The sequence below is a fragment of the Corapipo altera genome, unplaced genomic scaffold, assembly GCF_003945725.1.
Source record: "Corapipo altera isolate COAL_440 unplaced genomic scaffold, ASM394572v1 2b, whole genome shotgun sequence".
Taxonomy (NCBI): domain Eukaryota; kingdom Metazoa; phylum Chordata; class Aves; order Passeriformes; family Pipridae; genus Corapipo; species Corapipo altera.
Genome location: NW_020884874.1, coordinates 13,685,850 through 13,711,939, shown reverse-complemented (window position 1 = coordinate 13,711,939; position 26,090 = coordinate 13,685,850).

Below are 26,090 nucleotides of genomic sequence, written 5' to 3'. Positions count from 1 at the left end.
AAGAAAGTTAGCTCATACACGCAGAGAAAAGAAGGTCTTTATTAATAGATCAAGAAGTAAACAGAAGGGAGGGGAAAGGAACTGTTCGAACTTAAAGACAATATTGATGCAAAAGTAAATGGTTGTAAAGTGACCATAAGTAAATTTCAACCAGAGGTGAGATAGAAGGTTTCTAACGATCAAAGAAACCGAGCTTTGGAAGTCTCCTTCAGTAGGAGTAGAGAGGGAAAACACCTTAATTAAGCGTAAGATGGAGCTCAATGGATTTGTCCTGTAATAGCAGCAAGTCAGATTAAATGACACAGTCCTTTCTGTTCCACATCCCCTTTTTTCAGGATAGAAACTGAGAAGATTTGTAGATATTTGCACATAAATTATCCCAGAATTAAAATAAGACTCCAATGTGTACAACATTTTTTTCCCTCCTATTCAAGCAGTGATTCACTCTACCTTCAAAAGAAATAATGATGCAAACTACAAAATTTAGTTATTATAATACTCTTATTCAAGTATTTCCAGATTAAGCCCCAGGTTAATTCTTAGATTATTGCAGTGAATTACATTTCTGAGGGACTGTGCAGTTTTAGCTTTTGGAAGGTTTTTTTATGCCATCGTCTGAAAACATATGGCTAAATTCTTCAGCCTGAAGTGACAAATGATTCCTGTTTTACTCAGCCTTGCAAGACAAGTGTGCAGCTGGCCAGTAACAATCTATTCTTTCATTTGGTTTAATGTATTTATTTTTAAATGGTGCATTGTTGATGTTTGTTAAAACATGTTCCAGCATCAGTGAATCACTGATAATCCTCAGGTAACAAGGGGCTATTTTTACATCCAATCAGAAAGACAGATTTAAAAAAATATCTGGAGATAACACCTAGTCAGTGGAATGGTATATCCTCAACTTGAGTTTGGAAATGAGTGAAAAGCAAGAAAATACAATAAATATATCCTTTCTGAAGGACTTAGAGGTGTGAGCCTGCTCTGAAAAGGATAGCTTTTAGATTTGCTCTTTCGTCATTTCGAAAAAAAAATGAGATGTCGCTGGGTATCTGCCGAAGGGGTCCCGATCCAAGGGGGGAAGAAGACACACAACACACACGAGGATGGTGAGACAAAGGGATGTCCGCCTGCTCAGAGCAGCAGCCAGCCTTTTATTAGGTGCCAAGTTCCACTTTCCCATACACACACACTATAAACATTTTCCTGCAAAACACCCAGGAATGCAACACCTTCAGTCTGTTATACAGCTTGACCTTGCACTGTCCAGCTCTCAGGGCTGTTTCCATGGGAATGTGCAGTTATCTCCACCTTTCTCAGGGGAATGGTCTCACTCCCTTCTGCGCCTCTAGCTCTTCTACTTCTAGGGGGCCTGGGGGTTCCATGGGCCTGCCATCTCCCCCCACAATGAGAGCCACTGATTTTTCAAATGTTCACAGATGGGGAGAAAAATTACAAAATTATCTGTCAGGATCTGAGTGCAGGTGTGTTTATTTCAAGGTATGAAGCAAATTTTCCTTCAGAGGTTTCAGCAATAATGTTTGAAACATTTCACTGGCTTAGTTTAGGCATTTGCTTTTCTTTTAGAGAAGACCAGTTATCACTTCTGTAGTTTCATCTTCATTAAAAGGATAAGTGGGAATAGTGAAAACAAGATTCCAGTGATGCAGCAAGAGGGACATTGATGTAACAGGAATAACGGTGGCTGCCACTTACGGAAAAAAGTTCAGGTCTCATTACTAATTTTTAAGCATTGATAGGCTTTCTCTTTTGGGGGATGGGGTCTTTAGAGGGCAAAGGGGAATGAAAGGAATTAAAAAGGTCCAGACCATGGTTGCCTACAGGGCAGTCTTTGGAAAGGTAAGCAAAAGACATTCCTTCTGGAAAAAAGGAGAGCCAATTTATGATGGAAAGGTACGACCTGATTCCTGAGAACAGCTGGAAATCTCACCATCCAAATCCCTTGATATCAAAGCATCCTGCAACACAACTTTGTATTCTGAATATGACTTTGATTTATCCCTTTGAAACCTCTCTGCAACAGTGAGAATTTTACTATCAATGCCTAATTTCCAGTTTGAGAAGAAAGTGAGTGAGATGAGCAGAGCAAACATTCTAGAAAGCTTTTCGGGATAAAATTCTACTCTGAAAGTAGAATGTAATTGAGGGGTTTAGTGTCCCTAGAAGTCCCTTCTAAAGTCCCTGTTCCTTATTAACCACTTAGTTGTTATCAGCAGCTTGTGTGGAAAGCTGATTTCAGTGGTTTTATATTGATTCAAACCACTTGGGCCAAAATAAGAAAAAGTCTTTGTTAGTAATTACATTATTTGGAAGTGTTTTAAGTGTAAATTCCAGAGCTGCTGACTCTTTCAGGCTTGAAGGAAATTCAGAAAGAAAAACAATAAAAAAGTAAATGGATCTTTATGTCCTACGTATTTATACTACAAGAATGGTAATACACAACATTTGGTAACTAACTCCATACCATAGAGTTTTAGCATAATTTGTGCAAGTATGCTTGTGTTTATTAAAGAGAAATTCTGAACACAGATTGAAAAGAAGTATGACTTTCAAAAAAGTCCATAAATTTTCATATTATCTGACCACCTCCTCTAAGGATCTAAGTGATCTAAGGAGCACTTCCTCAGGTCATTCCCCAGACTGCAAAGCATCTCACAACTAGGCTGAAAAGCAGATCTCTGCCAGCTCCTGTGTCTAAGTAGCATTTCATATTTTTCTGCTTCACACAATATTTTCAAATTTATTTTTTGCTGCTTATGCAATTTTAAATTCATTTATTTCCTGTTTTGCTATGAACACTGCAAAGGCAGCAGTTGTGCAACATTTTGTGATGTTGAGTATGAATACAGTGTCTTTCCATATCTTTTGTTGATGTCATTACATGTATTATCAACAAAATCAGCTACAGGTGTTTGGCCTGCTGCATTTCTTGTGAAAGAAAATATGTAAACAGATTACACTGATAATATATTTCCCATCAAGAGTTGTGAGTTACCACATAAACTTTTCCTTGGTAACAGAGTTTTGTCTTTCACTTCCTTTAAGGCTTCAGTTACCCAACTGACTCTCTCTAGAACCATCAGTCCTTCCTACTGAGAGTTTAGTGTTCAAAAGTCATGGCTTTTTTTTTTTGTTGTTTAGACATTATCAATAACTCATCAAGCAACCAAAATCCAAATTCCTCACAGATGGTTTCTTTCTGTATGATTTCCCACAGGCTCTTTGCAGGCTACTCCCTTGTTTACATCGCTGTTGAACTCTGGTTATCCTTAGGGCAATGGAGTATGTGGCTACATAGTTACTAGCAAACCAAGCAGCGCCAGTTCTCAGGGCCTGGCCCAGAGGATCTAAATCCCAGATTTCTATGGTCAATATTATTAAACTTGCAGTTTTCCAACATGTAGCAGCATTAAAAGTGCTGAGTGAGAGCTCTGCCCTGGAGTGGTCTGACCAGTGGTACTCTTCCAAGGCCAAAAGCTGTGACTGACCACCTATAGGTTTTATAGATCAGTCTGATGCCCATATACCCTTTGCAATTCACAAGCAGGGATACTGCCAGTAAATCAAAGGAATTATAGCATGCATAAACAGAGATTTACCATTCATGTCTTAGCCAACAAGCAATTAACTCATTTTAAAGATTCTGAAACCATTGTATGACCAGAGAATTAGGTTGAAACAAGTAGATAACAGGAGTTTTTAACAGGTTAAAAAAATTTTATGGGGTTTTATGGGATACACTTTCACAAGAGAGGGCAGAACACAGAAGCCAGGCATAAAATTCCACAAGTGCTGTTTCTTTCTGTAGGGATCTGTACTTATTTTGTTTCCATTAATTATTTCCTCTGGGATGTTTTAAATCCCTTCTACTGAAATATTTCAATAAAAGTTAAATTAAAATAGGATTTGAGGGAGTGCTATTAAGAATTGGAATATTCATTGTCTCAGTGTAAGGATTTAGTTGCTATCTTGGCTGTCTTCTCACTTTTGTTAGTTACAGAAACTTTGAATGCCCACCCAGTAAGACATGTTACATTATTAACCTCCTGAGGGTGGACAATACAGTTTCACTCAAATAACACATGGTAAACAGCTGTCCAAACTAGCAAAACAGCCACCTCATCAGCTGCTTTCAAAGGGATTAGGAGCAAGACTATGGTCCAGTGAATAAAAGGGTAAAGAAACAATCAAACCTAGACTCTCTCTCAGTCTATGCCTCTGATTCACTCTGAGATTTCAGGTATGTCCCTTAACCTCTCTACTCTTGTGTTCTTTCATCTGTAAAGTACAAACAATGTTCTTTGCAAAGTATGTGGGAAAAAAAAGTATGATGGCAGAATCACCATAGCAGTTACTGATATAATGTAATAAATCTGGATCCTTGTAGTACTGTAACATTGAGATTCTTTCATGAACATGGATTTCTTCCAACACATAGAGACTGATGATATAAGATGATAAATTTTCAGATGCAATAGTTAGTTTTTATTTCAGAACTTCCTCCTTTCAGCATCTTTGTCACCACATGTTCTTTATAGCAGAATTGTGAAGTAGATAATATTTAGTGTACACAACCATGTAAATAAAATATCCTGCCCTATTAATAGCTTCCAGTACTCTGCAGCTTGCAGTCTTAACACTGTGTATCAAGGTGGACAGAAATATCTTTTAATTTAAAATGGAATAAAGCAATCTGCCATAGAAATAAAGATGTTTCTGAGATGTTTTCTTAAATAGCAATTAGACTTTAAGATCTGAAAACAGTCCAGACATACTGACAGTGAAGACGTTCTGTTTGGGGAAAGGAGCTTCCAATCCACCATCACACCTCTAATTTTTTTTATGTTTGAGAAAGAATTTGAATTTGGGAGACACATGCTTCCGATCAGTGCTTGGGCCGTGAAGCAGGTTATAATACGGAGGCTGGTTAGTCATTGGTTCAAGGAGGAATTTTAACCATAATATAATTTTTTTGTCAAACATGATAGACACTTGCAAATAAAAATAATTCTTAATTAATCAGTCCTTTCTGACAATAAAAATTAAAACTCCTTGCCTATCTCTAACCAGTCAATATGGTTAATCCTCACAGCATCAAAGGAGCAATGTATACACTGAGAACCAGTGTGTATGTGAATGTTTTCATACATGTACCTACCAGTAAAGAAACTATTCAGTTTATAGCATCACTACTACATTCCTCGTTGCCACAGCCCCAGTGTATGATCTCCTATTATGAGCCTGTTTTCTTTGATTTGCCTCCAATTAGAAGAGGAAAAATATTTTTAAGCTTCCATCAGGGATTTTTTGGCTGATATTTTGTGGAAAGTGTCAAAATTATTTACTAAAATAATTTCAGTGTGAAACAGTTGGTTTTCACATCGAACTGCTTTCATTTGTAAATACATTGCTTTTTTTTTAAGCATCAAAAATTTATCCAAAGAAAATATTCTTTGGGATTACATATAACAAAAACAAAATAAAGTGTAAAAAGAAAGTCTATTTCACCATCAAAACTGAAAACTCTTATTTTTGAACTCATGAGAAGTCATATTCTTTTTTTATTCATTCAGAGACAAAGATCATTTAATCATACAATTTTATGTCCCACACATTTATTATTTCCTTTAGAATATTTCATCTCTGTCTTTTCCAGATTTTGAGGGTTCTCTCCCATTTTCCCTTTTACCTTAGATGTGACTTATTTAATCTACAATCATAAATGTAATTGTCCTGTAGACTGTTCAAAGATCTACCTTAATTCTGTAGACCTATTTTATGCAATTCTAAATCTAATCTTGTCTATCTGATTGTTCAACCCACAAAAGAGAAGGTTTCGGGGTGACCTAATGGCAGCCTTCCAGTACCTGAAGGGAGCCTACAAGAAAGATGAAGAGAGACTGTTTTCAAGAGCATGGAGTGATAGGACAAATGGGAATAGCTTTAAATTGACAGAGAGTAGGTATAGATTGGATATTAGGAAGAAATTCTTTACTGTGAGCGTGGTGAAGCACTAAACTGCTTGCCCATAGAAGTTGTGGATGCCCCATCCCTGGTAGTGTTCCAGGACAGGTTGGATGGGGCTCTGAGCAACCTGGTCTACTGAAAGGTATCTCTGCCCATGGCAGGGAGGTTGAAACTAGATGATCTCTAAGGTGCCTTCCAACCCAAGCCATTCTATGCCTCTGTGATCTAATAACTGGTTTCATATGAAGTTTAACATGGCTATAACAGGACTTCCATGGGGACTGCCATCCTTCTCTGTCTTACGCTGGCTATAAATACAGAGCATCATCTTCAAAGTAAACCTCTTACAGTATCAAAATCGACATCATTGCTACATGTTGCAGCTTCTCTCTCCATAAAACAGTTAACTGTGGAGAAGCAACCCTTCCGTGTCTAAGCTTTCACCAAAGTTTAAATACTACAAGCTTTTTCTATAGCCTTTATCCTGTTCTTACTTAGTAATCATGTTTGATGATCATTTCTCCTGATTGTCACATCTCTCTGAATCACTCTCACAGCTCTGCCATCTACTGCATTGTTCATCGGGTATTTACTCTCTCTACAGGCTCTTCAAAATCTTCACAATTATATTCAGTTTTGCGAAGTTAACTCCAATCAGCCTATTGGATAGCTTTCACTTTCAAACACCCTTTTTTTTCCTATTATGCTTTTGCCTCTTAGGAAGAATTTACCAAATCATCCAAGATACTCCTTCATTATTCTCCTCTAGACTGCTCCTGAAGTCTTTCTTTGATGTGTCACTAGGCTGTTGATGCATAAAAACCACAATCTATCATGCTGAATAACACTCATGTGATTAATTTTAGCTTTACTTGACATCCTCAGTATTCTAAAAAGACAATAAGGAGACAAAGATAAGCCAGGTTTATATTCACAATAAATAAGACAACAAATCCTCACCCATCTTTGTATACTTCTGTATAACCAGTGGCAAAACATACAGGAGGCTAACAGGAGGCAGAAATAATAGTCTTCTGCATTCAATTGTGACACTGCATTCCAAATTTGACAGAGGATTATTCATAATGGCACAGGCACACTTGGTTGGCTTCTTTTCCCAACCTTGTAAAGCAACATCAAAAGTCACCAGGCTATCAAGGTTCAATTACTAGCATTCTCTGGGAGACCCCCATGATGAAAGTGGTGTCACAATTGGTTTACATCACCTTAACACTGTGTGTGTCCATGCTGTTAGAGACATGTCTTTGAGAAGAAAGTATTAGAGCATGCAGCAAGTTTTAAAACTGCTCAACAAAGATAGGTTTAATTTCTGTGTGCTTTTTTTACAACAGAGACCTGTGTCAGTGGCCAAAAGAGGCAGCATGATTCAGCTCCAGCACATGGATATGACTAAGGTGAGATGTTAGTCTTGTAGTGCCTTCCTTTCAAGTGAACAGTATATATTCCTTATTGTTCCCTTTGAGTCTATATCAGAGCTAGCCTTCAGCAGCAGAGCAATGGAGTCAACTATAAAGTGAGAGAAATATAAAACAACTACAAAAACTGTTTCCCATTCATCTGAAAACATCTTGGCAGAAAAGTGGTGTTGCTTTAGAGGACAGGGCCTCCCAGAGGGCTCAAGATACCTGGGAAAAATTGTGGATAAGAGCTGCCAAAAGAAATAGAATAGCAGACAATAAATTTTAAAGTATCAACCAGGTCACAAAGGAATCAACAGAAACTGAAGAATGTATTAAGATTATTCAATCTAACTGAGAGTTGAGTGGATCACAGTGCTTAGCTTCCATGTAAGAATGACAGAAAAGGCAAACTGCTCTGCCTTTTTCTGTGGTAATCTTGAGGTGTAAAGTTAAAGCAATAACAGACCAAAATAATTTGGATTTGGTTGATGTAACAAATTACTTTAAAAGGATTATTATAGCACTATATGACAAAGCTTAGTATCAGCACCAAGCTTTATAGTGCATACCCTCAGAAAATTAGATCCATCAGTATAATCTCTATCATTTTCCATCAACATTCTTCAGAAATATAAGAAATTGTTTCCATAAGCATTCATTACAAAAATACAATTTATGGTAAAACTGGGAAAATATTGGCATTTTTCCAAACAGCTAGTAAATCATCAGATGGTGACAATACAATAAAAAAATATTTTAAAAAAAATTAGCAAAACCAAGCAAACAAAAAAATACACCAAACCCAAAAGGTAAACCATTTTGCAGAAATTTTCTTTGGAAAAAGCTAGAAAAATACCACAGCAAAACATAAAGGCAATGAAGTCTTGCAGTAGGAAATGCAAAGACATACCCCTTCTAAATAATAATAATCCAGAAATCTGCCCTAAAATCTTCATTATTTTGTCTTGGAAAATTGGTATGTTTTAGCTTTCTCATACATACAGATTTTTTCATACCTAACTTCACAGCATTCATTTACCAGCTCAACCTTACTCTAATCACAGTCAATGCAGATATTTAGCTAACATCAAAACGGTAATAATCTTCTTGAATTTGGAAGGCCAAGAGAAGTTATTGTGAGATATCCATAATGCATACCTCAGAGGAGGAGGAAAGCAGGGCAGTTTAAATAAATTAGAAGCCAAGAAAAAGTGGAATGCTGTCACTATAGCAGAGACTCCTTCACGCTCTCCTGAAGTCTCATGCTGTAGCTCCTACTTGTGCAAACCTTAACACTTACTCGAAACATCATCACCTCACATAAAGTCCACAAATCCATGACAATAGGTACTTGAGCCTGTTTGCAGCTGGAGGATAAAAATCACATTTGTCACTGCCAGGCAGCAAGAAAATTACCACTCTGGGCAATTCTCAAGGAAAACAAATCCCATAGCCATAATAATTCAGTTTTGTTTTCCTACTCTACAGGTAGTGTTAAAATATTCCCCAAGAAGATGAGAGAAAAAGGATAATTTCTCCCACAGAATAGGGAGGATCTCTCACATCACTGAAAAACATTTAATTACTTTCTCCAAGTTTTTTTTATGAGAACTGGGGTTCATTTACCAGATTTCAATGCATAAAATTTAGCTCACCTACCTGAAACCTATATTGGTATTGATATCACATGGTATAAAAAAATATATTAAATGTCAATTTCCAGCAGTACTACCCAATCTTGTTAGTGTTACTCATGAAAGCAGGAAGAAGCATGTAACAGCTAAAGAACAGAGATGTTTTTGTGGTGATGTGGGAAAGATATTTGCTTGTTTTCACTTCTTCAAAACTACCTGTGAGTTTTGATGACTGAAGAATTAACTACCTAGGTTCAACTGTCACTGAAGTGTCTGTTCACTTCTTGCACACATTTTGACCTCATAGAAAGCAGTCATTAAAGGGAGTTTCTTTTAGCTTCCACAGTGTCATCACAGTATATAGCTTAGTGTATAGCTCTGAGGGGGAGGTAAGTTGAGGATGGAAAAAGCCCCTGTATTTTCCTGTCTCATCTCCTAAGACAACTGTTTTGGAAAGAAACATAAAAATTGTGACATTTGAAAACCTGTAGAGGAAACTGTGAAAAACAGCCAAAAACACATCAGTAAGACATGGCATAGTTAACAACAGCAAGAGAGGTGATGGAGAACATATATATTTTTAATTTTTTACAAGCACGGGGAAGAGTCTATCCATCCCCAGGAATCATAGGGAGATTTACAGCTACAGCTCATATGGGCAAATAGAGAAAAACAATATTTGTACAGGAGTTACTACACTGTAAATAATCTATCCTGTAGTTTTGGTATATTTATATGAAAATTTATTTGAATTTCTAAACTTTAAATTTGATTGGTGTTTTTTCTAAAGAATAAGAAGTTGGTTGGCCATCAGTGGACAAACATGTTTGTCTGCTATGCCTAGATGACTGACCACATACCAGTGGCTTGGCCTTTTTTATGCTGATCTCCTATGCTCCTTAGTGGCAAAAGAAGTGCTACAGAATATTCAGCATGCTACATTCCATACCTGAGAACAAAATACTTTTATTTAGTCATTTATTCATTTAAAAGAACAAATGAAACTAGACTCTGGCGTATATTCACATATTTACTATAGTAGCTAGTGCTTTTCCCTATCCCAAATGAGTTGAGCTAAGGTCTTCTTTTACTTAGAAGGCCCTTCTCACAGTCTTCAAGAGGGAAAAGAACCCCTCTTTTCCTCTTCTCTCTTTATTGAATAATGTCCAAATTATCTCAGACCTACATGATGACTCAAGGAACTCTAAGCTATGTCTCTACCTTGAGATTCTTTCCCTATCTAAGAAAAGACCTGAGACAATCAAGGAGCTGGCCACTGTATCTTCTATACAGACTCTATAACATAGCTTTTAAAGCCTCTCAGTATGTCCCAGGAAATGGTTATACATGTTTACCTGTGGCCCTCTGCATTCACCAATTAAATCAGGCACAAGTTACAGAGTCACAGAATATTCTGAGTTGAAAGATTACTGCACAGTGTGAGCACCCAAATGGGTTGACCTAGACTTGTAATTTTACTTCTGGCACTCACGGATTTTTCAGTGGCTGGCCTTTCAACCTTAAGTTTTCTTTTTTGTGTGGGAGAAAGTATAGTAGAAAAAAAGTATAGTAGAAAGGAACTCCTAGAAAATATCAAAATTGAGAGAGATTGCAATTACAGTCTGCATGCACTGGTGCAGGACTGCTGATTCCAAAAGGATACGCCTTGAGAAGAAATTTCACAAAATATGTACATTCTCACGACGTGATTCTGTGCCATGCTCCGTTTTGGAGATGGTATCAATCTTGTAGATTAACTGCTACATCCTTAAAGGGTCTGTGGTTCAGGCAGCAACAGTATACAAACTTAATTTGATGAGGATACAAACTTGACGAGGAAGGAGCAGCTACTTGATCATTTAGTTTAGATGAATGCATCTTGCTCCCTATTATTCTGTAGTGCTCATGGTAACCAGGTAGGGGCTAGGAGATAGGTCTCCCAAGTAAGTGCTGCAGCTCACCTCCTTGTTTGATCACTTCCACAGACTGAGAACCAAGTTTTAACATGGACAGAGGACTGACCTTGTCAAAAAGCGCTAGCAGTCAGTGATAAAAATGAAGAACAAAGTATATTTGTGTGCAAGTCCAGACAACTTTTGCTCATCGACCTTTAAAATCTGAGACTACAGAGTTGAAATTGGGATTGTTTGTACCCCTTAGGTCTCAAATTTAACACCTTAGAAAGAGAAAACAAGACACAGTGCATGGGAGAGCAGTAAGAAAATACAGAAGCAACAAGGAAAAGAGTAGGGGCAAGACTAAGACAGTAAGGGATCATAATCAAAGAGGGATAAGGATGATTTGTTCCTAGGCTCTGAAGGAGAACAGAGTGCTTTACTGACAGCAGAATGAAAGCCTAAGATTTACAAGGGTAGTGACTACAGACTTCATTGTAAGAATTGACAAGTCTATCACTTGAACTGTTGCAGCCAAGGAAGATGTACAATGTCTTCCATAAGCAAAAGTGTCTTTGTTTAATGGCAGTATATTCAGCAGGTGAGACCTCTAATGAGATAAACCCTCCTTTTCTTTCTCTTATTTCCCTCTCCCCAATATTGACAAGGTAGACATGATGAGGAGTCCAAAAGAAGAAGGAAAAATAACAGTTTTACTAAAAATGGAGAGAAATGAAAACAGAAACAAACAAACAAACAAAAACAAGCAAAAAAACCACCCTGCAAAACAACAATAGCAGAAAATAACTCCAAAGGTCAGCAGTGCTCCAGTGAGCAAAAACCCAGGCATGGAGAGAGAGTTCCAGTGCACATTTGTTTTTGTCTCCTGTCTCCCAGGTTCCTGAGATGCTTTGCTTCAGGGACCCACCTTTCCATGCTGGGTACAGTCATTCCCCGATTCAGCTTGGAGTAGGGGGAGGAAAGGGGGTAGTCCTCCATGCTCCAAATTATGTGGTAGTATGAAAAAATTCACTAAAAATCTTTCGCATTTAACTAAAACTACAGCAAAAACTATGGGGACAAATACCGATAGAAAGTGGGGGCAAGGAAAGCACAGAAAACCACTCCCCTAGTTGCCTTTCACATTCAAACAAATGATCCTGCCAGATTCCGGTTGAAACAAAATCCAGCTTTGCCTGCTAGAAATGAGGCTCAAAGGGTGATCTGTATAACTACCTCTGCCTCCAATGGGGAGAATGCATGGAATCAACAAGAAAGTGAGAATCAACACATGAATTAATGAAATACATTATTTGCATCTGGGAAAGATTTGAGATGTGTAATTCTTGGGAGGAATTAAAAGGAAACAGTCTTTTGACACAGAAATTTCGTCATCAACCACAATTTCTAGCCAATTAGCATACCATGATCAATTTTCATGTGATATAAAGTAAATAAATCAGGGAGAAGAACTTTTAAGAGAGAGCTCTGATATCCATGTCATCTGATAACATATAAGAAGAAGAAAGCATAATAGTTACAGAGACTCTATGGACTGACTGTTTGGGAGCAGATGAAGGTTAAAAACAAGATGAGAAAAAGACATGCTGAAAGAAGTGGTAGAGTAAGCAAGGCAAAGAAGTTAATCAGAATAATCAGAAAAAGAAAGCATAATGGCAGGAGTGGAGAGACACAGTTGCCACATTAAAGCAGATGAAGGCATTAGAATTTGATAAAATACATGCAAGCAAATACTCAGGATAAAACATAATCCAAAATTCAAAGAGGGGGTTAAATTATAAAATGCTCAAGTGTACATTTAGTCAATCAGGTAAGGTCTCTGGTTGAACGACAGACCCAGGCATTCCTATAAAAAACTAAGGGAAAGGGTAGCAAATGCCTTTTATATGTACGAGGAAAGTTTCTGATCCGAAAGGGGATTTTCGTTACAATGAGAATACGGTTTAGCAGTATCAAAGCAGAATAAGCAGTTTTTTCCCTACCAGATGCAGCAGTAGCTTGATCTTCCTGGGAGTCTGAACAGATATTTAAAATCTGCTAGTAGCAGTCCACCAGAATCACAAAGCAGTCCATATGGGTACACAGGGAAAAGCAAGGACAGATTCTCTGGGGGCAGAATCTAGATCACCAGAGGAAAATGAAGACTAGGACTCCCTGATAACAGGACCAATTCTAAGTCTGTATATCCTTAAGAAAAGAGTAAAAGATGGGAAAACTTAAAACATGAAATTTTGGTAAACAGTTAGATCACACAGGAAAAAAAAAAGCTTCAACAAACTAATGCATGCTTCTATACCGATAAAGTAAGAAACAAGATGGCAGTGCTGGAAGACTTAGCTTGATATACATAGAGGAAAAGCCATCAGTAGAACATTATTCCATTGGATTGTGAATCGTGGGGGAAAACTACTGGATAAGGAAGTGTAACTACATATTATAAATCTTTATCATTTACATTATAAAGTCTTAATATGAAGTACAAGTTTATGAAAGGTCTGTACCTACAATGTGGACTGACATTTTAGACCTAACTAGGAGGAGTTCCATAGTGGGGTTATACTGACAGAATGGTCAGGATAGCAACAGTAACGAACATACTAAAAGAGATTTGTGAGGTTGTGAAGGCAGGAGATAGTAATAAAAGGCCTCCGTGCTGCCTTTCTAAAGATATCTTTAGCACAAAGGTAGTGTTAGGGTTGGTGACATATTTTTATATGTTTTTAATGCTTAATAGTTCAGGCACTCAGGGAGTTCTGAACAAGAGCAGTAATGTTTATTTATTTGAGCAGCACACAACCCCAAGCTCAAAACACAGCAGAACCCTTTTGACCTTCGTAGGATCTGACTCAGCATCCAGGTTGAAACAGAAAAGACAAAGCCATATGCTACACTTGTGCGTAGCTTAACTAACATTCTTAGACTATCAGAGTTTTCTAGCTCTAAAGTCGTTTGGGCTTTTAAAAATTTACTTGTACTACTCCTAAAATTAAGAATTTAAGCTTTTTATAAAGCAAGTATTGCAGCATACAGAAAACACATTTTTGATGAGTTCCTAAACCTTACGTAGCAATAAAGAGAAAGAGCATGAAAACAAATTAAATCCTTCACCAGAACTTATTTGAACAGCTAAATGAAGAATAAATCACAGTAGCAAAAAAGCATCACAGTGAAGTGCTATATCAAACATAAATATGACAAAGAAAAAGGTATGATTACTCATTAAATTGAAAGTGTATAAAGCCTAATCTGACCTACTAGTATTATAAACCAGATATCTTACACCTGGCTGTTTATACTGCAAGTAAAATGTCAGTTATGGTTTAAATATTTTAGTGCTCAATATTGATTTTAAGCCTACAGAATAGATAATCCAACACTTCCCAAGATCATATTTTATAGTTTAATCATCTTTACTCTTAATGATTCACACTTTATTTTCAGCTGAAACGTGTCTAGTTTTGTCTCCCAGCTGTTGATTCTTTATGCAGTTCCCTCTTAGATTAAAGAGCTCTGTGGTTACCCAGTAACTTCTTCCCATGAAAACACTTATCCATATTGATCACATTTCATGTAAATCATCTTTTAGATAAAACAAACCATATTGTGCTCTCTCTGTTTTTTATTCTGACATTAACCTCAGCCCTCATACTGTTTCTGTTGATTTCTTCGGTGTTCTCAAATTTTCAGCTTGCTTTTTAAATATTAATTCATCTCATTTTAGCTCTCTACAAGCTGGACATCTAGCCTTGGTAAGTCTCCAAGGTCCCTCAATAGTCCACAGAGAACATAAAGCAACTCCAAGTAATTTATCCTTTTCTCTTAGACACCTCTCTAAGGATCAGATAACGATGACTTGGATGTAACTTTCTCTCCGCAGACTACATCAGGAATTTAGGCCACCCATCTGGACTGCACTTTTAGAAGGCTGAATTTCAGCTAAATCAATTCAAGTAGATATTCAAACTCTGGTACCAGTTGTTTTCATCATACCCATCCCACTCCGCTGCATCATAACAGAGAAGTCCATTTTGATTTCCTTCATAGTCTATGACCTCTATATTCCTTTTAGCAACACTCTTCCAGATTGCAATTTCTCCTTTTGTAATCTATATTTGGACCTAACATCTCCTGGAAAAATAAAGATCGCTCTGCAAGCCATATTACTATTCTTATTGTAATTATCATGATCCAAATAGTCTCACGACTCAGTTGTACCTATTGAAACTTCTTGTTTGGGATGTTTAATGAAATAGTACTACACTTTAAAGATAAATGGCAACTTTGATGTAAGCTGAAAACTTCTTCTAAAGATAAAATAAATTAGCACATTCCTTCCTAATCAAGACCTAAAGATTCATATAGTTGTATTGATTTCATCCTTCAAAATAACCGTAAATTTTGGAAGCCCTAACTTCATTTGATTATAACATTTTTTTGTGTTACAACATCAGATTGTTTCAAAAGGGGATTCTAGAAAATGTTTCAATTCTGAAATGTATAAGATTATATATAGAGAAATAACAGTTACTGTAGAAACACTTATCCCTAAATCTTTGAATTTTCAAGATCCTAGCATAAATAGGCAGCAAGATGTTATGAAAAACTCTGCAGTGATACGAATCAAGGGAAATCTTACCACAGGAGCTTAGAGATGTTCCAAAAGCACTAACTATGAAATACAACAGTTTACCTAGATCTTTGAATTAGTGACCTGAGTCACCTTCAATACCTTGCAATCATTCTAAAGCTGTAAATGAGCTTTGCTTCAATTGCTTTTATGTATTACACACGAGAGCATAAAGAATTATTCTGAAATTGGGAAAAATATCCAAACAAATAAGGCCTTTAAGTATTACATGATACATGAAATGAACTAACTATTCATGTTTATGGACTGTATAAGAAAACTGAAGGATAACAAAAATGAGTGAGTCAGAGAAGAAAGAGAAAAATCAAGCTATAAGAAGTGAATTAACAATCTTCACTAAAGCCTACAAGGCAGAAGAAAGGCTATGGAAAATTACAAGTAGCATTATCAGGCAGCAACCATTTCTCAGGGCTGACCCGTGGTAGTCCTTACACAGGCATTTCTTTGAGATTACGCAGGCCCATTAAGAGGAGGTGGCTGATGTTCCTCTCCTGGAGCAGCTACTGAGACAGGTTTCAGAGATAGGGGAGGTGGCACAAGGAAAAAAGTCCAGCTTGTGAAAAATGAGAGCAAGGAGAAGCTGGGAGCATCCAGGCAGGCTGCCCTATGGGTAGTAGTGGTGTTGCAACCCAGAGTTGCTGTGACAGTCAAAGCCAAGCAGAGAAACAGTCACCTGCAAAGGGAGTGGGCATGGGAAGAGCTGTGTATAAGTTCTGCTCCTTCCTGTTCCACTTCTTCTAGCCAATTTGTATTTTTTGTACCTAAAAATTAGTTATGTTTGTAGCTTTTCAATCAGATCATATGGGATTGAGGGAAGCTGAGTTTTAAACCAGTGGGTCTTTGGGGAGATGTTCACTCTAGTAGATTATATAAACCTCTGTACTTGCATGTTCTGGCACCTTGTGGTCTAGCCATACTGCAGAAGCATTTGCAGAAGCACACATCCTACCCTCTGAAACAAACCTTAAAAATTAGCCTAAGAATAATCTAGCTGCTCTGAGCACAATGAGAGAGCACATTTTCCTACTTTCTCCTTGCACAATAAGATTGTGTGCTTGCTAGGATGTATCCTCTTTCCCATCCATAGCACTTCAAATAATTCTTGGCGGTGATAAAGGGAGGCAGCACTTGTCAGTAATGTGGTGCAGCTGATGCCCCTTAACACAACAGCACCAGCACAAGTAAGGAACAGCACGTGGGTAGGAATGAGAAGCAAGGGGCAGAAGGAACTTTGGTAACCATCTTCACTGGTGAAGAAAAAGATTGGAAAACCATGCCATGAAGTAGAACAGCCTAGAGCACTTTGACAATCCTGGGTTGAAGCTGAGGAGCTAAAGGGAGTCCTTTTTTCCCAAAGGTGCAGTCAGAGATAATCATACAACTTACTGTGCCTAAACAAGACCACTGATGTTCATGTAGAAACAAAACAGGTAAAATACCCAGATAACATATGTTTTTTCTTGTGAGAAAAAATCAGCAACATGCAAAACTGAAAGAATAGCAAGTTTCAAAAGATACATTATTTAATCTGGAACTATAAATGCAAATTGTCTTCATCATAAGCAAGTCACTGAGCCCTGCAACAACTCAGTCACGCAAGTAAATACACACAGCACTAGGCAAAAGACATTTATTTTCATACACCTTTCCAGCAAAATAACAGTCTACAAGTATTCCTCAATATTTATTCTACAAGACATTCAAATTGAGTAAAGAACTTTAAATGTTGCAATTTCTTTTTTTAATGACAATTGAAATTAATAAAAAAAATTTACATTATTTCAAATCATTTGAAGGAATCTGTTTCTTGCAATATAGAAAAACTCCTTTGTAGTGCAAATTAATTGTTATAAATAATTTTTGCTGTTTCTTTAAAGGAAAGTACTAATTTCAAGTCAAAAAAATGGCAGTTTGTCTAAAGGTCAAATACAAAAATCCAGAAGGATTGAAAATTAGATAGATATTTCTTCCTCTCTGGCTGAACAATCATGGGAGTGGTAGTCTTCTCAGGGAAAGAAGAATAACAGTAGAGTAACTCTGAGTGATCTACGAAACCCATAAACGGTCTCCAAAGAAATAGGTACTAGGCAGACTGGGGAGTCAGAAGAGAACATAGACTCTCTCTGAGGAGTACTAAGGATGGATAAGATGAATGTTCCAAAGAAACAAAGAGTACAGGTTTACTGTTTTAATATTAAAACAAAGTAAGCTGAAATGTGTTCACTATGCTGTGGCAGCGCAGCACCTGACAAAGTGCTTTTCTGGGACAGAGGACCTGGAACCACCTGGCTCAGTAAAATGAGAGCAAGTTAAGTCTTGTAAATGGCAAAAATTATGTTAATACTCTTCGGAAAACTTTTGTTTCTTCCCCTCTTTCATTCCCAAAGCCCTACTGGAAAACGAATGAAGAATGCCAGGTTTAAAACTGTCTGAAGTGTATTAACCCCTACACTAATTTTTATCAAGTTATTAAAACAAACTCTTCATAAAGGTGCTGTATTTCTACTAAGCTTGTAAAGAGAGATTAAGTGAAATCCTCCAACCCCCTTGCAATGCAAAAGTATTTGTCAAATGAATCATCAACAAAGCTGTTCTTAGTAGGTATACCTGTGCTTATTTTAGCAGCAATCTCCCTTTTGTCCATAATCATCTTCCTTAAAGTAAGATAATAGTGTTCCAGCAGCACAGATTTGTGAACGTTTCTTTTGTCTTTGTTTAAGTTGCAATCTTTGCTTTCTGCTTTGCATTTCATTGTGGGTTATTATGGCATGGGAGTGAAACTTGTCAACCTCACAATGGCAGCAGCCTGGAAATGCTCATGCTGCTAACTAGGAATTACTCACACATCAGTGTTAGATCTGAGCAAGCATGGGCATCTTTGAGAAGCCTTCAGAACTTCAGTTTCAGCTCCAAATACATGCTATCAATGACAAACTACAAATCAGGCAAAGAAATATTTCTTCAAATGCAGGCATTCAGCCTGGGAGATTTCCATTCACTTTACTATAGCTCCAGTCAAGGAACTTGGGAATGCATTAGTTTACGTTGGACCCTACAGGCATTGCCGGGATGCCAGGTGGTACATGGCCAATCACAAAACCAAAATGTGACTTTTTAAAGAAATGTGGCACATTGTTCCAGTGCTCGTACATGATGTTTGTACTTAAATGTATCAGAGATTTCTACCACTAATGACTACTTTTCAAGTCACTCAAATGTAACTCAGACTGTCACTCTTTTTTTCCAAGGTGAGGATTTTATTTCTCACAAGTCAAGTGGGGAGTTTTTCCAAGTATACTGACAAAAAGCCGTCGTGCACTATTTTCTGTTGCAGGAAACTTGCAGGAGATTTGCTGTCCTGTAGAGCATTTTTACATTTTTTCTCACAAAGAAGTTCAACATTCTGTAACAAATCTTGTTATATTGGTCTCAATTTACATCTTTCCTTTTTTTTTTTCTTTTTCAGTTGCACAATAGAAACATTGATTGGTAAAAGCACCGCTATTGTTAATTTGATTGAAAATATTGGAGTTACCAAAATAGAAATTCACTTTCACATAGTTTTAGCTTATTGTCATAAGTTACTATGGCAGTAGGTAAAATCACTAGCAGTTAAATAAGTATTCTTTTTAGATGAGCATAAATTATTTTGGTTCCTGCGACTTTAAAAGAAGAAGAATTGCTGTTATTTAGGTAAGCCATATTATTTCTCCTTTAGGAGTTGAAAAACGTTTCCTCAAAAATCTAATTCCTTGTTAAATACTCTTTATTACAATGTTTTACAGATTATAGTTACTATCTCCCAGGGTAACTATTTAATAAAATAAAACAAAAAAACTAGATATCATTTGTAAAGATTTTTCTCTACTTCTTGTTCCTTTGATAGCTCATTAGACAGTCAAACATGTTAAAATTTGTCACACATAATCAGATTTGAGTTATTATCCCTGGAACTGTTCAAGGCCAGGTTGGATGTAGCTCTGAGCAACATGGTCTAGTGAAAGGTGTCCCTGCTCATGGCAGAAGGGTTTGAACTAGGTGATCTTTAAGGTTCCATCCAACTCAAAACACTCTATGACTCTAGCACTATGAACATCATCTGTCTTGAAGTAGTGGAACATTTCTTTTGACTTAATGAAATATACCAGGTACTTAGACTGGTTATTTTAATCTGTGTTTTGTCATGACCACTTGAGGATCACGCAACAGAAAAGAAACCTTGAGATATTTCTTGGCCCAGCTTCACATCATAAGAGTCATATCCTCTCTCCTCTGGAGAAAATAAATGATGTGTGAAAAACAGATGTTTGTACTATCCTGGTTGTTCACAAGCAAAGGCTAGACTTCAAAGTGCTGTGAAAAGTACTGTGAAATATCTACAGTGGTCTCTAGGCAAGACTCAAGTCTGAGGATATCCAATGTTCAGCCAGAAAAGGCTGTCCAGAAACTCACTTCACAATGCTGCACATGCACTGCTGCTGCAAGCTTCACTTGGCAGTGCCAACTCTTCTTAATGACAATCGCGTAAGACTTGAAAAGTCATCTGCCCATTCTTGGCTAAGAACCCCCTCCTCAACATTCACAATTTCGGAACATATGGGCTCCCTTGTCAGCTTACACTCATGCCCATCTGTTCAGATGGCATGGAGTCTGTCCACAAGTCAGTCAGATTGCTGCTCTAGGGTACACGAGGCATGCAATAATGGGTTTAGATGAGCAGCCTGCACAATACTGAAAACTCCTTTTCTGCTGCAGTATGCCTCTTATCTGTACCAGCAGTCAAGCATTGGCACCACATGCCTCCTTACACTTGAACAAAGATGTTTGAATGTATTTGACAGAATAGGAAAGGAAGCTGCCAGCTGACCACTCCCATTGATTGTAGGAAATAGGGCTGTCTGAGTAACAGAAACACAAAAAGAAACACTTTCTCAAGATGCACAGTCTTGGCTAATCAGGCAAAACTTAATGTACAAAGTGACCCAGAGGAATACAGAACTACAACTGAGTAATTCAATGGAGATTAAAGAATAGACTGTGGTACCTAGAATATACCTAGAAACCTCATTTCACTTTTGCTTTCATCTTTCACTGTTGCTGGGAAAACATGGGGACCAAGTGAGAGGAAAATGTCAACTCCTAGACAGTGGTATGCCTCTCATGGCAAAGCAGCATTCGGAATGCAGGAATTTGAATTTTCCGATAAAATGTTGGGAGTTGGTTTTAGATTGTGCAGTAATTGTTCCCTAGAAATGCCCCTCATGCACATTAGTAACTGACAGAGTTACACACTAATTTTAACATGGATAGCCCAGGGTATCTAGAAAGAAGATTCACATCTTCCAGGATATCGAACACAAAGTTAGTTTTCAACATCTCTGTGGTAACATCCCATTGAAGCAACATCTCATTGAAGCCCTATTGTCTTCAGTGAAAAGATCTGTCAAGTGGATAAGTAAAACAGGTGAAGACAGGGGAAGCTCTTTTCATATCCATAGCAATGCAGCATCCTTGCAGATTGTACCAGAAAGCTTTCATAGAACAGACTATACTATTGTAATAGGGAGAGTTCAAAAGATGCTGAGATTGAAACCAAACACTGTTGAAAGCTCAACAAAAACCAATATTTATTACAAAGAAGTGGCCAAGTAAATGGGAACCCGAGAGAAAGAGAAACAATGAGGGAATACAACACCCTACTCAGGTGTCACTTATGAGGTTATCTTACCAATTCCAAATGCCAAAAAATCCTCTGTAGCAGCTGCATTCTTGGAAGGTCATCAGGTTCACGCGTAGTGGGCATCCCCGCAAAAGGCAACATGGTCCTTCGTGTGAAACGAGCTACCCCAAAATGAGCTATCTGCTTTTTATACAATTAATTGGTGACATCTACCTGGGCAGGTGTGGCCAGCACCGCCCAGCTAGAGGCCTTCAGTCCCACCCCCTGGTTATGCAAGTGGCATCTTTTCTGCGCATGCGTGGGTACCTTGGAATTTCCCCCTCACTTGCGCACTAAACTGCTTAATAAGTCGGGGGGTTTACTTCATCACCTTCCTCTTCAATTTCTCCTTCAAGTCCCTTGAAAAGTGATTAGCTAATCATAGGACACCAATTAAATATAATTTATACAAGATTCTCCCTTTAAGGGTGAAGTTCCCATTTATCAGTGCTTGTTTTCTTATAACTTGGCAGGAAAAAGATAAACTCTCACAGGTGGCTGAGCCAAACACAAACCAAAAGTATCAACATCTAATTAACCCCTGGTACAACTATACATACATCAGTACTGCATGTCTGGGATAGAAACTGTATGTTTGCATCTGAACAGATTTTGGTCCTATCAGGAGTAGGAGAAATTCTTCAACATTTATTGTAGAGGTTTCTCTTTCATTTACATCAAATAGGACAGCTGCTACTTTCCTGAATCACATTAAATTTTTTCTCCAAATACACATAAATTCATGACAAAGGTTTGGTAATCCTACAAACTGGCATGTTCTAGCAAATGTAGGCATGCAGGAGAAAGTTTGAGCTGCAGATGAAAAACCCCTTCAGATTATTTCTGTTCTGAATATTGTTTATTCAAACAACTTTAGGGAATGCCTTCTAGTAATTAATATACTCACAAAATTAAAAAAAAATGAATTAAGAGTTTACACAGTTTGGAGACCAGAAATGGATTAAACTGTTTGTTAATATTGTTTGAACTGCCTAATCAGAAATCCTCTAAAATGCTACCTTTCAATTCTATTTCAGTAGAGATTAAATTAGGAGACAGCTGAACCACTTAATGAAAGCAAATTCACAAATAAGAACAAATCCAAAGAAAATAATTCTTTAGTAAAGAGCAGTGGTTTATCCAAGTCTAGTACAATTAATACTACTCAAATTTCATATAGAATTTCACTCAAATATTTGTTTCAATTCCTTAGGTAATTCACATTATCACCTGTATTTCTTTTCTATAAACTCCTGAATAGCAAAGATTTATCTACAAGTTCAGTGGTATATGAATTGCAAAGTTTGTTCTACAATCACAAATAAAAACAATTTTAAAATCTACTCATTAAGTAATAAGAATAAAGAATATCTTCAAGGAAATTTTTTTAATATTGCAGAAAAAAAGTAACTGTGCGTAACATGGTTTCCAGTGTGTTTTTCTTAGATAATTTTCCTGTGTGTTCACTGTTTTTCTTAGCAAATAAGGCAATAAGAGACTGTGACATAACACTTGTGATCCAAACTAGGGCTTAGCATGATCTTTTCTCCCTAGCAAACTTGAAATAAATCCTACTGATTTATGTTGGTTTGCTTCTCACATTTAGAAAGTTGTATCAGATTGAAGTGTAAGGAGAATGCTTTGCTGAATAAGTATTTATTTTACCTTGCACCTCCTTTTTAGCTTTTGAAGTATTCCTCTTCAAGAACAGGAGAAATTATAGCACTCTAAAATGCATGAAAGACAAAGCACAGTAAATTTGACCTTGGACCTTAGGCAGCTGCAGAACAATGACAAATTAATTTGTTTATGTCATTTGTATCCCGGAAAAAAAAAAAAAAGAAAAAAACTACAAAACCCCCTTACTTTTCATGCATAGATCCAACATCAAATGTGCTGATTCTCAAGCCACTGTGTCTTACCTTCTAGAATCTATCATTACCAAACCTGAATGGAGTGTCATACATTTGACTATGATTCAGTACATAGTCCACAACAAAAGCCATAATTTAAAGCAAGAATACAGGAGCATACATAAGCAAAACTGACCTCAATAAAGTCAAACTTCTCCAAACAACAGACAAAATCACAAAGACAAGTTGTCTACTGAATGCCCAATATTAATAAATTCTTAATGCACTTTTATGCGTTACTATGTTGGGGAAAAAAATACAAAAGAAAGTATTTTCACATGCTAAAGAGATTCCATTAGGTGAATTACTCTTTTGGATGTTCAAGAATGAATGATACATGTATAACAGGGACTGATTCTGGAATACTTTTTTCCTTCTGCTTGCTAAATCAATTATTGTATGCAAGCCTGAGTGTTTCGTCTTGCAAACAAGTAAATCCAGTAACAAAAGAGGATTACCTAGAGTTTGTCCTACCATTGAAAACTGAGGTTTTTAGCTAATTCTTAAAACTTTCAAGACCATTCAACATACTTCTGACTTTTGATTTCCCAGTGTCGGGGTCCAGCAACAGAGTACCTGTGAAGCACAGTGAGTTTAAAGGTCCACATATGTATAAAGAACTAAACATATGGACAATTAACAAAGCATGGGAGACTTGTAGTAAAATTACAATGCTGGAAGCCCATAAAAATATTTTAGTCACTGCTCTGGATCCAAAATTCAGAATATTTAAATATGTCAGCTCTTGCAGATGCAATCTCTGAAACAAATGGGCAACAAAGATATAATAATCTTTTTTACTGATGTTAGATCAGTGCTTACCTAGTCCAAAAAGCAGAAAGGACCTAATCCCTCCACCATCTATTCAGAGGAAAAGCAATGCATGAAGAAATGCTATTTTTAGATAGCACTTGCATTGGGTTATATCTAACAGCTCCAACTAAATGCATGCTACCCAGGCAGTGCAAAGATGAATATTGGGATGTAGTACAGGGACTGAAAGTTTGGGCATGCAGGTGTGTTTCCTGAGGAAGACTATGAGTAAGTTATGAAACAACCCTTGACAAAAGAATGATGAAGTCAATCAGGTCGGTTGAAAGTGGACAGCCAAGACCCACAGATATGCACTAAGGATCAGTTCTACATTCATGGGAACAGCAGCTAGAACAAATGAACTTGTAAAACAGCAACAGAATAAGCTTCGTTCTAATCAGTATGTGTAAACCATTTTATTATGACTGTAATTCTGTATACCAACAGCTCCTACTTTCTCTGTGAGACACTACTCCTCCAAGACTCCATCTTTTCTTTGAAACATGAAGAAAAGGAGTCAAAATTTGGAAACAACATTACTGACTGCATAATACCGATATACAGGAAGACCATGATTTCTGAGGAACTCATCACACCAAAAATGCAAAAATTGTCCTCCAGCACTGTTTGGATGATGAAATCTGTCCCATCACTAAATAGAAAATTAGAGTGAGGTGACAGGGCTGGGAACATCAACCCACCCAGAGCCCGTGCAGCAGATGTTGAAAAGCTGAAAGACTGTAATGGAGGGGCACTCTGGAACCACTGCATAATGAGTCCTGACAGAACAAAAGAGATCTTTCCATTTCCATACAATTCGGGCTGCTGCAGACTAGAATCGATTATGCAGACCTGATGAGCAACGTTACTCAGCCTGGAAACTGTGCAATCCACAGAATAACATCTTGTGAATAAAGTCTTGTGTCAAGACTTGTGATTAGTATTCTGTTAGGGTTTGATTTGATTATTCCAATTATAAGAATTAACTTACAATGGACTTCGAAAAAACGAAACCATGTGGGAAATCCCTTGCACTGCCACAGTAACTCTCATTCTTAACACATTCAATGTATGACAGTAATGTATTTAAAACTGGATTACTTATCCTTGTATACATTTGTGGAAAAGAGGCATTCTGCAAAAGCAGAGATGACAGACCAGAGAAAACCTTTCTGTGACACAAAAAATTTAAAAGCATTTGTCCTTGAATGCAACAGGGGATGGTGATGCTATCCTAAGTTGAATGGAGATGTGTGCAAATGCCCACATCAATAAAAAAGGTTTGTACACTGTTAAACACAGTCCTTGGAGGTAAGCTAATTAGCAAACTAGAGAGTTTTAAAACTCTCAAGTGAAATCTTTGAACTGAAAAAAAGTTATCTACTAATGAACTCCCCTGTGGGTTAACAGTCTAGATTTGGCAGCATTTATACTGCTATAGCTGAATTTCAACTAGGCTGATATACTGATGGCAAAAAGAGAAGTTGTATTTAAGGACAGAGAAAATGATAGGTACATATATAAAATACCCACTAACCAATTCTCTCTTCACAATTATCAGTATTAAGGCTGTAAGGTGAAGAAGAGCAATCTAAATATTCTATCTCTGAAAGGAAGTGGCAAGTGAGATACACATTTATGGATAACTGGTTTCAAGCAGTATCTAAGAAGTCTTTCACCCATATAAAATGTAGTAGAATTTATCCCTATGAAAGTGATATAAGTATACATTTTCACTGTATTGCACAGAAACAGATGTGACCTCTCCTTTTTGGGCTTAATGCTTTCTGTAAAAAGACTTTTTTTTCTGTGCTGTTTAGCATAAAGAATTCAGGTTTACAACCACACTTGAATTAGAATTTTGAATCTAATAAAAAATGTAAGCAGAGTAAATATTCAGTGTGGAGCTACATATAAATTTAATAATTGTACTAATCCTGACAATAAAAGAAGGATTGTAACTGAAAGAATGTTACTTATTCCTTATTAGGAAAACATGATTTATCATGCTGCAACCAAGAAACTGGCTATATGATCC